This window comes from Phyllobates terribilis, unplaced genomic scaffold (assembly GCF_046119375.1).
Source record: "Phyllobates terribilis strain yellow unplaced genomic scaffold, ASM4611937v1 Scaffold_4__5_contigs__length_816908805, whole genome shotgun sequence".
Lineage (NCBI taxonomy): Eukaryota > Metazoa > Chordata > Amphibia > Anura > Dendrobatidae > Phyllobates > Phyllobates terribilis.
This window is the reverse complement of record NW_027362764.1, coordinates 443,908,264-443,923,118: the sequence shown is the minus strand read 5'-3', so window position 1 is coordinate 443,923,118 and position 14,855 is coordinate 443,908,264.

The window sequence follows — 14,855 nt, the reverse complement described above, 5'->3', positions numbered from 1 at the left end:
ACAGGAATGCAGCACCATCCCTGTGTCATGCTTTCTTATTGCCTGGTTTTTGCTGCGATTTTTTTTATGCTTTTTCTAGCTTGCGTTTTTGATGTGTTTTATTGCCTGGCATTTTGTTGTAAGTTTTTTACACAATTTTGATGCGTTTTATTGCTTGTGTTCTTGCAGTGATTTTGATGCATTTTCTTGCCTGCGTTATTAATGCAATTTTATTGCTTGTGTTTTTGCTGTTTTTTATTGTTGGCGTTTTTGTTGAGAATTTTTCATGATTTTGCTGCATTTTATTGGCTGCGATTTTGCCCCGATTCCGAGGCATTTTTTTTGCTGCAATATTGCCTGCAATTTTGATGCACTTTATTGCCTGCGTTTTTGCCACAATTTTATTACCTATGTTTTTGCCTCAATTTTATTGCCTGCATTTTTGCAGTGATTTTGATGTTTTTTTTTGCCTGCGTTTTTGCCGCGAGTTTGATGCGTTTTCTTGTTAGCATTTTTACCGCGATTTTATCTTGATCTTGATGCGTATTATTGCTTGCAATTTTGCCGTGATTTTGATGTGTTTTCTTGTCTGCATTTTTGTCGCGATTTTGCCTGCGATTTTGATGCATTTTATTGCTTGCATTTTTGCCACAATTTTATTGCCTGCATTTTTGTTGCAATTTTATTGCCTGCAGTTTTGCCGTGATTTTAATGCTATTTTTTGCTTGCGATTTTGATGCATTTTCTTGGCTGCATTTTTACAGCAAGATTGCCTGAGATTTTGATGCATTGTATTGTCTGCGTTTTTGCAATGATTTTATTGCCCACGTTTTTGGCACGATTTTACTGCCTGCTTTTTTGCCGCATTTTTTATGTGTTTTTTTCCTTTGTTTTTGCCACTATTTTGCCGCAATTTTGATGCATTTTATTGCCTGCTATTTTGTTGCGTTTTCCTACTTGCGTTTTTGCCGCGATTTTGCCGCGATTTTGATGCATCTTATGGCCTGCGTTTTTGCCACGATTTTATTGCCTGCGTTTTTGCCGCAATTTTGATGTCTTTTATTTCTTGTATTTTTGCGACAATTTTGATGCTTTTTATTGCTTGCAGTTTTGCCTCTATTTTGATGCATTTTCTTGACTGAATTTTTGCCACAATTTTGCCTAGATTTTGATGCATTTTTTGTTGCGATTTTGCATGTGTTTTTTAGTGCATTCAATGGGTGAAAAACACAGGCAAAAATGCATAGAGAATTGACATGCTGAATATAATTTTCTAGTTTCACACTTTTGGTGTGTTTTGCCCTTGTTTTTTCACCCATTGAATGCACTGAAAAAATGCAGGCAAAAAACGCTGCAAAAATGCACAGAGAATTGACATGCTGATGAACATTTTCAGTACCAAATCTGCAAGTCAAAAAATACTTGTGTGCATGACACTTCACGTATCTCATTCACTTTGCTGCAGAAAAAACAAATTTTTGGTGCAATTTTGCATGCATTTTTTGCATGCATTTTTTATGGGTTTTTGCATACAGTTGAATGCTTTTTTTAGCTAAATAAAGATATTTGAAAAAAAGAAACGTGGGACATCGCTTTAACCCTTGGATTACCATTGGACCTGGGGTGGGTATTTTCAAAGCGCTGCATTCTAATGCCGCACTTGTTTTGTCAGTACATGCGGATCTACTGCATGTAATGAGATTTCAATTGGTCAAAATCTGCAGCGTAGACTTGCGTCTCCACTACAGAAATTTACATGCTGTGGGTGAGTTTACGCAGCATCAAAAACAAGTACAGTGGGCATGGGATTTCTTATAAACGAAATAAACTGAAGAATTAAATAGAAAAAATGGTGTGGGCTCCTGCATCATTTTCAGAATCAGCAGAGGGAAAGCCGACAGCTCCAGTACTCCAGTGACCTCAGTGCTGGCAGCTCATCGCGATACACTGCGGGACGAATGGCATGGTCACATCGCTGGATGTGTTTGTGTTATCAACGAGATTGTTGTGTGATGCTCAATATTACCTCAACTACGGTGGACAGGTGAGCATTATGGTGGTTTATTATTTTTTCTTTATTTCAGGAGACATGGGAATCGGGGATTAGATGTAAGGTGAGTATGTGGTGTTTTTTATTTTTTATAGGGGATGAGATTCACTCATGTGTAGGTGAGTATAATGTATTTATTATTTTTATTTAAATAATTATTTATTTTAACTCTTTTTTGATACCTTCACTGTGCACTGATGAGCGATTACTCCTTGTTTACAGATCACTGCTTGTTTACAGTGACAGAAGGTGTCAGTGGATGGGAGTAGTAGTCCCATCAGCCGGCGCCTATGACCCGTGGTAAGCTTTTTACTGTGGGTCACTGTTACAGCTGCGGTACCACCCTGACATCTGACAGTGTCATCCAGCAGCACTGTGATTGGCGGTAGCAATGTTACTGCCGATCACAGCCCCTGTTTCCCATGCTGTCACACAGTAGACAGGATGGGAAACTTGTTATGTTCATGTCCAGGCCGACTTTTGCGCAAAATGCTCGGGAGCACAAATCTGAGTGTGTAACGTTCGTACCGAATTTGAAAAAAAAGAATGTTTGCTGAATATGTTCGCTCATCTCTACTGGTGAGTGCTTGCATCAGCCATCGTGCTATTTAACTGCTGCTGTCAGTGATTGATAAGGGCATTTAGATACTTAAAAGCAGCAGTCAAGGTGAGCTGTGATCACTGCTGTTACAGGCAGACGCCGGCTATGTATCAATGCCAACATCTGCCCAGTATGGAGCAGGCCCAGCCCCTGAACCTGCTCCATAAAAGCACGTCCCTAAGGTGACAGTTATGTCAAGGTTAGCAAACTTCACTTGTCTGTTCCTAAACGTGGAAAGACAAATGGAATTCCCTAACACATGTGAAAGAGCCCTAAAGATTTAGTAAATGTGCCCCAAACATATAATTGTTTTTACACACCACAATGCACTGTTACATATACGCATCTTACAAAATACATATAATTACAGCTGCACAGACATATATGCAGACATGCATTCACATGCAGATATGTGTACACACATCAGTACATAAATACATCACCTGAATCATCAGTTCATGTACATGGTACATCAACTGTAATGTCAGGTCAACCCCACATACCTTTGTATAGTATGAACCTAAAACTCCCTGTATGTCCTTAAAAATGGAGATACGGGATATGGGAGTTTTTGTTATCAGTCCTCATCAGACTGTACAATATAGGAATCACAGTACTGATGAGATACAGGCAGTACCACAAATAAACATTTACAACCAGGTACCTGATAAATGATGCCTTTGATTTGAGTCGCTCTCTTTCTTTTCGTCTCCATCTTGACCAGACGCCAGGATGACTTTTCTCATCCACAGCATGTCTCTGCAGACTTCCATCTTCTCTGGTCTTCTCCAGCACATCCTCACATGATGCCCTTAAAGATAGCAGGGTCATTATAATACTTCTGAATAAAAATATCTGCCCTACGCAGAGCCCCTGAATAAATAATTGCTCCTCACTATATTCCTTGCACAAAATATGACCCCCACACTGTCTCTCTTATAGTACATGCTTGCCACACTGTCCCCGCTTTTCTACACTGGGCCCACTCTTCAGACTGACTCTCACACGTTGTCTCCCCTATACTGCACCCCTTCATCACACTAACCCTCCTCAGCATACTGTTCCCTCCTTGCTGCACCCTCACACTGTCCCCCCCATAGTGCTTCCTCTCTATACCTCCCCCACACTACCTAGTCTCTGTTCTGTGCCCACTCACACTTTTCTCTCCCCATACTGTCTCCTCACATAATTCCCCTCAATAGACTCCTCATACATCCCCCCCACTCTCCATACTGTCTCGTCATACATCTCCCTTCCCCATTCTGTTCCTTCACCCATTCACTATCTTGTTTCTTCACACATTCTCCCCATCCTGTCTTCTAAAATTTCTCTCCCATCTCTCTCCAATTATATTAAATCTTCAGAAGAGCACACAGACACACATGCTCAAAGGCAAGCATTTACAAAGACACACGCAGATACACAGTCATGCAGAAGCACGCATAAACACACGCACACATACATGTGTGTGCAGATATGCACATACAGTACAGACCAAAAGTTTGGACACACCTTCTCATTTAAATTTTTTTCTGTATTTTCATGACTATGAAAAATGTACATTCACACTGAAGGCATCAAAGCTATGAATTAACACATGTGGAATTATATACTTAACAAAACAGTGTTTAACAACTGAAAATATGTCTTACATTCTAGGTTCTTCAAAGTAGCCACCTTCTACTTTGATGACTGCTTTGCACACTCTTGGCATTCTCTTGATGAGCTTCAAGAGGTAGTCACCGGAAATGGTTTTCACTTCACAGATGTGCCCTGTCAGGTTTAATAAGTGAGATTTCTTGCCTTATAAATGGGGTTGGGACCATCAGTTGTGTTGTGCAGAAGTCTGGTGGATACACAGCTGATAGTCCAACAAAATACACTGTTAGAATTTGGGACCCGGTCCTATTTGTCTACCCTTTTATATGCATTACTTCAACTTTGATATACAGTAAGGTTTTTAATATAGACAGTGTAGGTACCGTCCCAATTTAGGGTCACCTTGCCGCTCATGGGACGGCTTGTATACTTTTTTTGATCAAAAATAGTTCACTAAGTACCCAATATTTAATATGCAACTTTGCTTTACATTTATATATAATGATGGTAGGGTATGAGATATATTTTTTGTCTTTTGTAAGTTTTGCTCCTTGGCTATACTGGCCCAGCCCTCCATTGTCCTGAGTGTCGCACGCGTCCCTGCACTTTTAAAGGACCCGCGGCCACAAATATATACAGTATGTATATTTCCATTTTTTCCCTCTCTCCTCAGCCAGGCCAGTCCAACCCTGAATAAGACTGTGGTTGCATTACAGAGATCAACATGGGTTCAATAGACTCCAAGTGGTATTAAGAATGCTATTCAGACAATTAGAGGCTTTATAATACCGTAACTTGCAAATTTGATTTTTGGAGAAAGTTCTGCAAAGCCTGCAAATTTGAATTTAAAAAGGTCTGCTCATCTCTGTTTACCACATACACAAAATTTGAGCTTGGTTTAAAATGGTATTCATGCAGCACATAAGTACATGTTTCACAATGGCCATAAATCAGAAAAACCTACAAGAAGCAAAATGAAAATAAACCCTGCTGTAAATAAATAAAAAGCAAGTGCATTTAAATAAAATAGAGTACTTAGTAACACTGTTTTTGATCAAAAATAGTATGAAAGCTATCCCACCAGCAACAAGGTGAGCCCATTCGTGATAGTACCTACTCTGTCTAATATTAAAAATCTTACCATGTGTCAAAGTTGACCTCTGTGTGAATAAGGGCCGACTGAGGCTCCGGTCCCAAAGTGGGAACATAAGCCAAGGGAAGCTCTGTCTGCCAGCATCCATAATTTCATATTTTATTTTGGTATACAGTGCAGAAAACACTAAAGAATAGATTTGAATTTATCCTTTCTAATTCAAACTCATCAGCTTTATCGAATTTTGCACAAATTCATTTCACAGCAAATAAATAAGCTGCACATTGAAAATACTCCAAAGCCACCAGTTTTCCTGAAAACATATGCATGATACTTCTATGTCTCCTAGATTTGTATCAAGCCATTTTTAAGCTTTTTAATAAAATCATAGCCTATAGCGGTATCAAAATGATATCTGTGGCTAGGATAAACAGGTAGCAACCTGTTGTAACAAATAGGGTCTTTAATAACACAATGCATTATCCCATTTTTAGGATTTTTAAAATTAAAAATCATTCCAAACATTGATCTCTTTTGCTGGAAGAAGCCTGTGCAGATGTTTTTCATGCCGGTGATGAGGAGGCCGAGTTAAGTGAGAGATACTTTTTTCATGAACACTATTCTCATCATGAATTTGACGAGTGGAAGGTTGCCTCACCTCACCATGCCTGTATCACACCTAGTCAGATAAAAATGCAGTAAAAGTGCCTAAAATCGCAAAATTCTTGCACAGCCTCGCATTTTGCAAGAATTTTGGAGTTTTTGGCCTTTTTACTCAAATTTTCTGGCATAAATGCTTTGATAAGTCATGGCCTTGGCATTTAGAAACTGAAGTAGCAATGAATTAGCTTATGTTAACCATCAAAAGACTTAATTTTCATAGAATAGGTTTGGTTTTCTTTGTAAGGTGAATATGCAATGGGAAAAACCTGGGCCCAAACAGTGTGGCCCACGTCCAGGGCTCAGACAGTATGGCCCATAAAAAAACAGTTTATTTATTTTTAGCTGTAACACTGATAAAATAATTACTGGGGGGCAGCAATAAAAGGGTCTCTTTTTCCTTCCCCTCAATAAGGGCTTTTTAAGAAATTATTTAAAAATGTTTTTTTTTTTTTTAAATATACTCTTCTTGCAAGCAGTTTGAAGTTTTATATTTATCCTGTGCAGAACAGTTCCCAGCAGAACTATAGTCTTCATCAATTTTATATTGACCGTCAAACTCATCTCCTGCCTATGCTGCTGCTATTCCATATTTTGCTGCATGTGACATTATTGGTGAAAATCCCCAACTCAATCAGCATTGAAAAAGGAGATGTTGCTGTTCTTCGTCCATGACTTGTTGCATGATTGTGAAGGTTTTTTTCCTTTGGAGATAGAAGAGGGAGGGTGGCTTCATTGATGCCACAGTTGTCCCCAATTGACAAAGAGCTTTAAAGAGCAACAAATGTTGCCAGCAGATTATAAACTAAATACGCTCCAGTTTGTTTGCTGCATGATACCCCTTTACTTTGTTCCTACAGATGTTCCACATATGCAGCATTGAGTTCCGTCATGTTGCAAATAAGGTGTTAGTCAGGCGCTAGATTCTGTTTCTGCAAAGCCTTAAAGATTTAATATACCACGTAAGAACAATTGGAGAACCCAAACACTATCTTGGTCATCAGCATCAGATCCTTCAAGCAATTGTATTTCCTTAAGAAAATTTGCATCAAATTTAAGAGGCCACCATGAAGGGAGTATGTGTTTGTTTGACCAAATGAATTGCAGTCACAATGCTGTCGCTTAATACAATGCTATTTTTCATTTGATCAGCCGCCATACAGCATGACATTTGTTAATGATGCTGATCAATTCTTCCATGTTATTGATTTTTTTGCCTTTGTTCATAAGCTGTATTACAGCTTGGCAGGTGTTCATCTTACAATAGCAACAGAGGCCAAGGCGTGGATGCAAGAGGCAGAGTGGATGCAAGAGGAAAAGGGCAAGGAATTGATGCAACATTCTGCATGGTTGCTGTTGAAGAAAAGATGATGTCTATTCAGGAGGATGTGGATAACATGAAGTAAGAGGTGGATAAGTATTGCCTGGTGTTGGAACTAGTCCTAGTGCCAAAGCATTGAGGTATCATCACCTGCCACTCAAAACATTGACCAAGTGAGCAATGAAGGACATGTACTGTCCCTTTCCAAAATTTCTGCTGCAGATGTTGACAGTGCAGTGCATTTTCAAATTCAATGATAAAATAAGGAAAAGGCCCAAGTTCTTCTGCTGGAAATATAACAGTGCATGCATCTCATTCTGTTAAAAGTAATGGCCCCTTGGTAAACACCACTTAGGGTGAATGCATGCCATAATTTTCTGAAAGGCAATGGAATCAATTAAATAATATGGCAGTGACTGTACCAGCAGCAACTTAACCAGATGGTCGTTGATTTTGAACACATGCAGATGACTGGGCAAGAATGGCTGTTTCCTGCATCAGGTATTAATACAGGTATTACTATCTTACATTTTGACAGAGAAGGAGGTGGAGGATAGCTTGAACATGTCTCATATTGCTATCGAGATTGTTTTTCCCCATTTTAATTTGGGGATGCCTCTTAATGTGCTGATGGAGAGCCATAGTCCCTATTCAATTTGTATTGGGACATCCACAACACATATTCTTACCGCAAAGCTTGAAAACTGCAAAAGAATCATGTGGAAATAAATTGCCATGCCCAAATATAGGACTCATCACCATGTAGACAACTTCAACTAAAGCTTTCAGGTGCTATTGAGCCACCTCCACCAGCATCAGCTATATCATCACCTGCTTCTAAGTTGAACAAAGAAGCAGCACATCAGCTAAATGAAGATCTTTAGGCCTCTCTCTTTATTATTAAAGCACTTACCCTCCTCCTCTGATGACATCAACTCCTCGTCAACTTGATCTGCTTTCCATGTCTTGTCCAACAGACAATCAACATCATTGTTGCTCAGTTGACAGTTGTCTTAGTGTAGGAAATGTCCTGAGCTAATTTTCCCATCTCCTGATTCCCACCTCTTGATGCACCTCATTTGCCAATGCCAGGGTATTTTCCTCCAATTCCACTACCCCCACCAACAGCACATCTAGGTGTTTAAGTCAAATCCCCCACCTACTCCACTCCTATCATATCCAACTCCAAATGCTTAGTGTTCTTATACATTATATTAAAGTGAAGAAGATGTGAAATACCTTTTCTTAGCACCTTGAGTACTGTGGCTTAGGGAAAAATGTACCTGACTATGAGTCGGAAAAGACTAATAGGTCATTGATGAAATTGAATGTCCATAATTGAAAAGATTATTTGTCACAGTGTTGGAGGAGGATAAATGTGCCGAACACTGACTCAATTTAACAGTTTCACTATCATATGTAACATCATCCTGCAGTGGCTGAGATGAGTGGTGAAACATACTGTATAGTCCATAACAACTCTCACTTTTTTTATTCTTTTACATTACCCTGTCCTTTGTCATTGTCACTTTTTCTTTCACCATACATTATATTACTTCACTAGAATTAACTTTTGCTTACTGAACCGTAATTATTTCTTTTTCAAAAGGGAGTGACCAAGAAAAGCTAAGTAAATGTAACAAAATTAGCAGTGCCAACAGGCCGCTGTACATCTTACTCAGGACAGGAAGGTCATAAACTTTGAATGCAATATGGGATTCTGGAGTAATATTTAAATCACATGACATATTACTCACATGTTTTGTAAAATAAAAAAATGCTTAAAATAATGCTATCTAAATAGGATTTGCAAAGACTAGAGCTGAGAGAATCTTTTGAAATTCAAATTTGCCAGATTTACTGAATTTTTCCAAAAGCTTTGAAAGTAAAGGTACCTTACGGGCTCGTCTGGAACGGAGACTATTGCGGTGGAGTACGTTACTTATGGTATTGACTGAAAACAATGTCCCCACTGCCATGAGATCTTCCCGGAGCTCCTTCCTTGTTGTCCTTGGGTTAGCCTTGACTCGACAAGCCTAGCCTCGGCACGGGAGGACACTTTCAAAGGCTGTCCAGGCCGTGGAAGGCTAACAGTAGTTCCATAAGCCTTCCACTTACGGATGATGCTCCCAACAGTGGAGACAGGTAGGCCCAACTCCTTGGAAAGGGTTTTGTACCCCTTGCCAGCCTTGTGACCCTCCATGATCTTGTCTCTGATGGCCTTGGAATGCTCCTTTGTCTTTCCCATGTTGACCATGTCTGAGTGCTGTTCACAAGTTTGGTGAGGGTCTTAAATAGTCAGAAAAGGCTGGTAAAAGAGATATTTAATCCACACATGTGAAGCTCATTATTCTTGGTGCCTGAACTACTTCTTAATACTTTAGGGGGACCAAACAGAATTCTTGTGGTTTGAGGGGTTGAATAATAAATGACACTCTAAATTAACTTTTAACGTTTTAAAAAAAAAAAAAAATTTGCTGCAGTGCATTTCCCACTTCCAGGCTGATCTACAGTACAAATGTCACAATGCCAAGTTAATTCCACATGTGTCAACCAGCTAAATCTGCAGGGGGTTGAATACTACTTGTAGGCACTGTAGTGTGACCGTAAAAGAATGATAAAAAATAAAAAATGAATATTATACTTACCTTCTGATGGCCCCTGGTGTCCTTATCCGATCCATCCGGTATCCAGCGGTGGTCTAAAAGGACCTGCCATGTCGTCATTTAGTAATGTGACGGGTCACGCGACCACTGATGTCGGCGGTCGCGTGACCCATCACATGACTAAATGACATCATGGCAGGTCCTTTTAGACCATTGCGAGCTGCCGGTGAGCCAGGATGGATCGCTATGGAAACCGGGGGCCATCAGAAGGTAAGTATAATGTATATTTTTTATTTTATTCTTTTTTTACAGGTACTATGATACCCGGGTCTGGAGGAGAGTCTCCTCTTCTCCAAACCTGGGTACCATCCGCACATTGAACCGCATGATATGCGGATATTATGCGATTCAATAAAAGTGAATGGTGGCGAAAATGCCGCGATTCCGCAAAATAATTGGTAGTGCTCCTGATTTTTCCGGAAATTTTGAATTGAAGGACCGGTCCTAACAAAATGTCCCTTTTTCCCACAAAAAAACATACCCCTTTTTTCTTGCAAATCTCCAGGGAGATGTATGATGCAGAGACACCCCCTAACTGCATGGGTTATTCCACCTCTCCCAGTACTGGTTCACCCCCAGACTGCTCCCCCGGCAGAGATGCACAAACCCTACAAGAATGCCCTGGAGAAGGTGGTCTCACCCATCTTTCCCAAAGGTGTCAATCAAGACATATGGCCAAAGACATGGCAGCCTCCAAGGACTGAGGGATTTCATATACTGCCAAGGCATCTTTCATCCTGTCAGTAAGCCATTCACAAAATTGACTTCTAAGGGCTGAGTCATTCCATTTGGAATCCGTTACCCATCTACGCAATTCCAAACTGTACATGTCCACTGACCAATTCCCCTGCTGAAGGTGACGTAGCCTTGACTCAGCCAAGGCGACTCAGTCAAGGTCATAATAGATGAGAGCCAGAGCCCCGAAAAACCCCTCCACAGACTGGAGACAAACTGAGTCCTGAGGTAAAGAAAATGCCCATGACTGAGGATCTCCCTGCAATAGAGAGATCACAATACCAACCCATTGCTCCTCATTACCGGAGGAGTAAGAATGAAGTTTAAAGTACAATTTGCATGCCTCCTTAAATACAAAAAACTTGTCCTTACCTCTTGAAAACCTGTCCCGTAAGGCAACCTTGGGTTCAGGCTGGACAGGCCTACCTGCAGAGACAGACAATGGAACTGCTCAGCAAGCTCTGCAACTGAAACCATACCAAGGGAAAAAGGAAAAAAAAAAAGGTCCACTCACACTAAAAAAAAAATGTAAGTTTTCACCCTTTTTTTTTTCCTTTTCAAAACGTGCTCGGCCAGCGATAATGTCACGCCAGGTGTGGGAAAGACTTAATGCAACATAGAGGGAATGGGAGCCCAGACATTAGGGAAAGGCAGGAATGGAGACCTCCTAGTCTTGTCTAGTGTTACCCTGTCTCAATTACCATCCCTATATTGTCTCTGCACCAGTTGCAGCACGCGTGCCTCGACCTTACTTTCCCTGGCGTATGGCTAAGACTAGGGATGGGAGGAGATGATCACTAGTCGATCTCCACTAGACTCTACAGACAACACAGGTAGACAAGTAGGGGGGAATTGCTTAGCTTTAGACAAGTCCAGACAAATGTGCATACAGCCTCAAGCTCCAGAGTGGATGACATACTGCTCTTGCTAAAGCCTCACAAGTAGTAATGAATATTGCTGGCACCTCCCTCTCAGACACATAAGGTATTTATACACTCAGGCCAGGGTGCTAATTAGCCAGAGGGAGGTAGCCGTTGGGTCCTAGAGACAGTCAGCATCTAAGAAGCTGTCTGCAATGCCAAACGTAGAGATGTCCTGCAACCAACTGCAGGGCAACTGTCTGTCACCTCTGATATACCCGTGACAATCCAGAGAATGAAATGAACATCGGTTTGCCTTCGCAAACACTTTTATCAAAAGCATACCCAAATGTAAATGGTTTCCAAGTCTACCATTTATTTATCATAAATATTCCTGGAACCTTCGAGACTGCAAATATAGTGTCCCAGTGGCTGAAACAGGTTCAAAGAATATTACTCCCCACACGTAGTGGTACATTATCACTATGGGTGAGTCTTTTGCATTCCCAGACACAGGAAATAATTCCAGGTCACAGACTATTTTCTTGCTATTCAAGTTGCTATTTTTTACCTGATCAAATGTTCATGTAGCATTGAATATGTAGTGGAAACCAACCAACATATAAGGGACTGAGTCTCATAGCACATGGGAGGACCATATTTCCCCCCCTCCAGCCTACTTCACTGCAAATCAACTTTCAATGTTGCAACTTTAATTTCAAGTTAGTGAAGACATTTCAGCAGCATGAAGAGGACTTAATCATATCCATAGAAAGAATGAGAAGCCTTCTGGATACACACTCTACAAACCACTGAATTACTAGGTCTCATCCATGAATATGAAATTTTAAAATTTAAATTATTGTTCAAACTTGAAGACTAAAACAGTATCATATTGGAGCCATTATAATATTGCTAATATAGAATGCTTATGCCTGTGTTTCTATTTTACATTCTATTTTCACATTTCCTATGACTTATTTCAAAAACCAACCAGGCAATGCTTTATTACAGCTTTTCTTAGATCTTTAGTAACTACATATTTATTTTCATAACTATATATCTCATATTCTTTCTCCATATCTCCTAATTCCAAACCATAGGATTAATTTTTCACTAAAATTAATTTCTCCCTAGGACCTTCAGTTATAGTATGTGAAGATCTTTCCTCCATTTTTTCTCTTCCTTTATTTTACTTTTCTCATTCTATTTATTGTGTTCTCACCCTTTTTTATATTTCCCTCTGTTTACCATCTTTTCATTATATATTTCTGTTATATGCATATTTCCCTATTTTATATTTTATATTCAATTCCTGCTTGATAGGCCTTTACTTCTCCATCTTTTGTACATATCTCCTGCCTATTAACTCATCGCTATGCTCCTCATACACCCACACCCCCTAACCACATGCTCACTCACCCCATGCTTATCTCTCTATGAGCATGTGCCTCAACACTGACACTCAGTGCCATTGTCACCTGATTGATGACATGGCCTACTTTGTTCTTCCAAACCTACAGGGCCCTGTGTGAAAAAGTGATTGTCTTTGTCCATTGAAACATAAATTAACTGTGGTTTATCACATCTTTGGGAAGCTGAGTTCAATTTCCCTAGCCACACACAGACCTGATTACTTCCACATCAGTTCTCAATCAAGAAATCACTTAAATAGGACTTGCCTGACAAAGTGAAGTAGACCAAAAGATCCCTTAAAGCTAGATATCATGCTGCGAAACAAAGAAAATCAGGAACATATTAGAAAAAATGTAATTGAGATCTATCAGTCTGGAAAAGGTTATAAAGCCATTTCCAAAGCTTTGGGACTCAAGCCAACCACAATGAGAGCAATTATCCACAAATGGTGAAAACATGGACAGTGGAGAACCTTCCCAGGAGTAGCCAGCTTACAAAAATTAGCCAAAAAGAGCAGCGACGACTCATCCGAGAGGTCACAAAAGACCCCTCAACAACATCCAAACAGCAGGACTCACTTGCCTCAGTTAAGGTAAAAAATGGCATGCATGGCAGAGTTCCAAGATTAAAAGCAATGCTGAGCAAAAAGAACATAAAGGCTCATCTCAGTTTTGCCAGAAAACATCTTAATGATCGCCATGACTTTTGGGACAATACTCTGTGGACTGACGAGACAAAAGTTTAATTTTTTGGAAGGTGTATGTCCCATTACGTCTGGCATATACAGTAAGTAACACAGCATTTCAGAAAAGGAACATCATACCAACAAAAAAATATGATGGTGGTAGTCTGATGGTCTGGGGCTGTTTTACTGCTTGAGGACCTGGAAGACTTTCTGTGGCAAATGGATCCATAAATTATGCTGTCTACCAAAAAGCCCTAAAGTAGAATGTCTGGCCATCTGTTTGTGGCCTCTGTTCCTGAAGGAGAATTTGTGACCTCTGTTCGTGGGTTATGCAGCAGGACAATGATTCAAAAAACACCAGCAAGTCCACCTCTGAATGGTTTAAGAAAAACAAAATTAAGACTTTGGAGTGGCCTAGACAAAATCCTGACCTTAATTCGGTTGAGATGCTGTGGCATGAGCTTAAAAAGGAGGTTCATGCTCGGAAACCCTCCAATGTGGCTGAATTACAACAATTTTGCCCAAATTCCTCCAGGGCGATGTAAAAGACTCATTGCCAGTTATTACAAATGCTTGATTGCAGTTGCTGCTGTTAAGGGTGGCTCAACCAGTTTTTAAGTTCATGGGCAATCAAATATTCACACAAGGCCCTGTAGGTTTGGATTTATTTTACCCTTAATAATGAATACCTTAATTTAAAAACTGCATTTTATGTTTACTTGTGTTATCTTTGTCTAATATTTAAATTTGTTTTAGAATCTGAAACATTTACAGTGATGGAAATAATTATTTGCTCCCTTGCTGTTTTTGTAAGTTTGTCCACTGAGAAAAACCTGAACAGTCTATAATTTTAAGAGTAGATTAATTTTAACATTGAGAGATAGAATATCCAAAAAAATCAAGACAATCACATTGTATAAATTAGATACATTTATTTGCATTTTGCAGTGAGAAATAAGTATTTGATCCCCTACAAACCATTATGAGTTCTGGCTCCTACAGACCAGTTAGACACTCCTAATCAACTCGTTACCTGCATTAAAAACAACTGTCTTACATAGTCACCTGTATAAAAAACTCCTATCCACAAACTCAATTAATCAGTCAGACTCTAACCTCTACAACATGGACAAGACCAAATAGATTTCTAAGGATGTCAGGGACAAGATCATAGACCTGCACAAAACTGG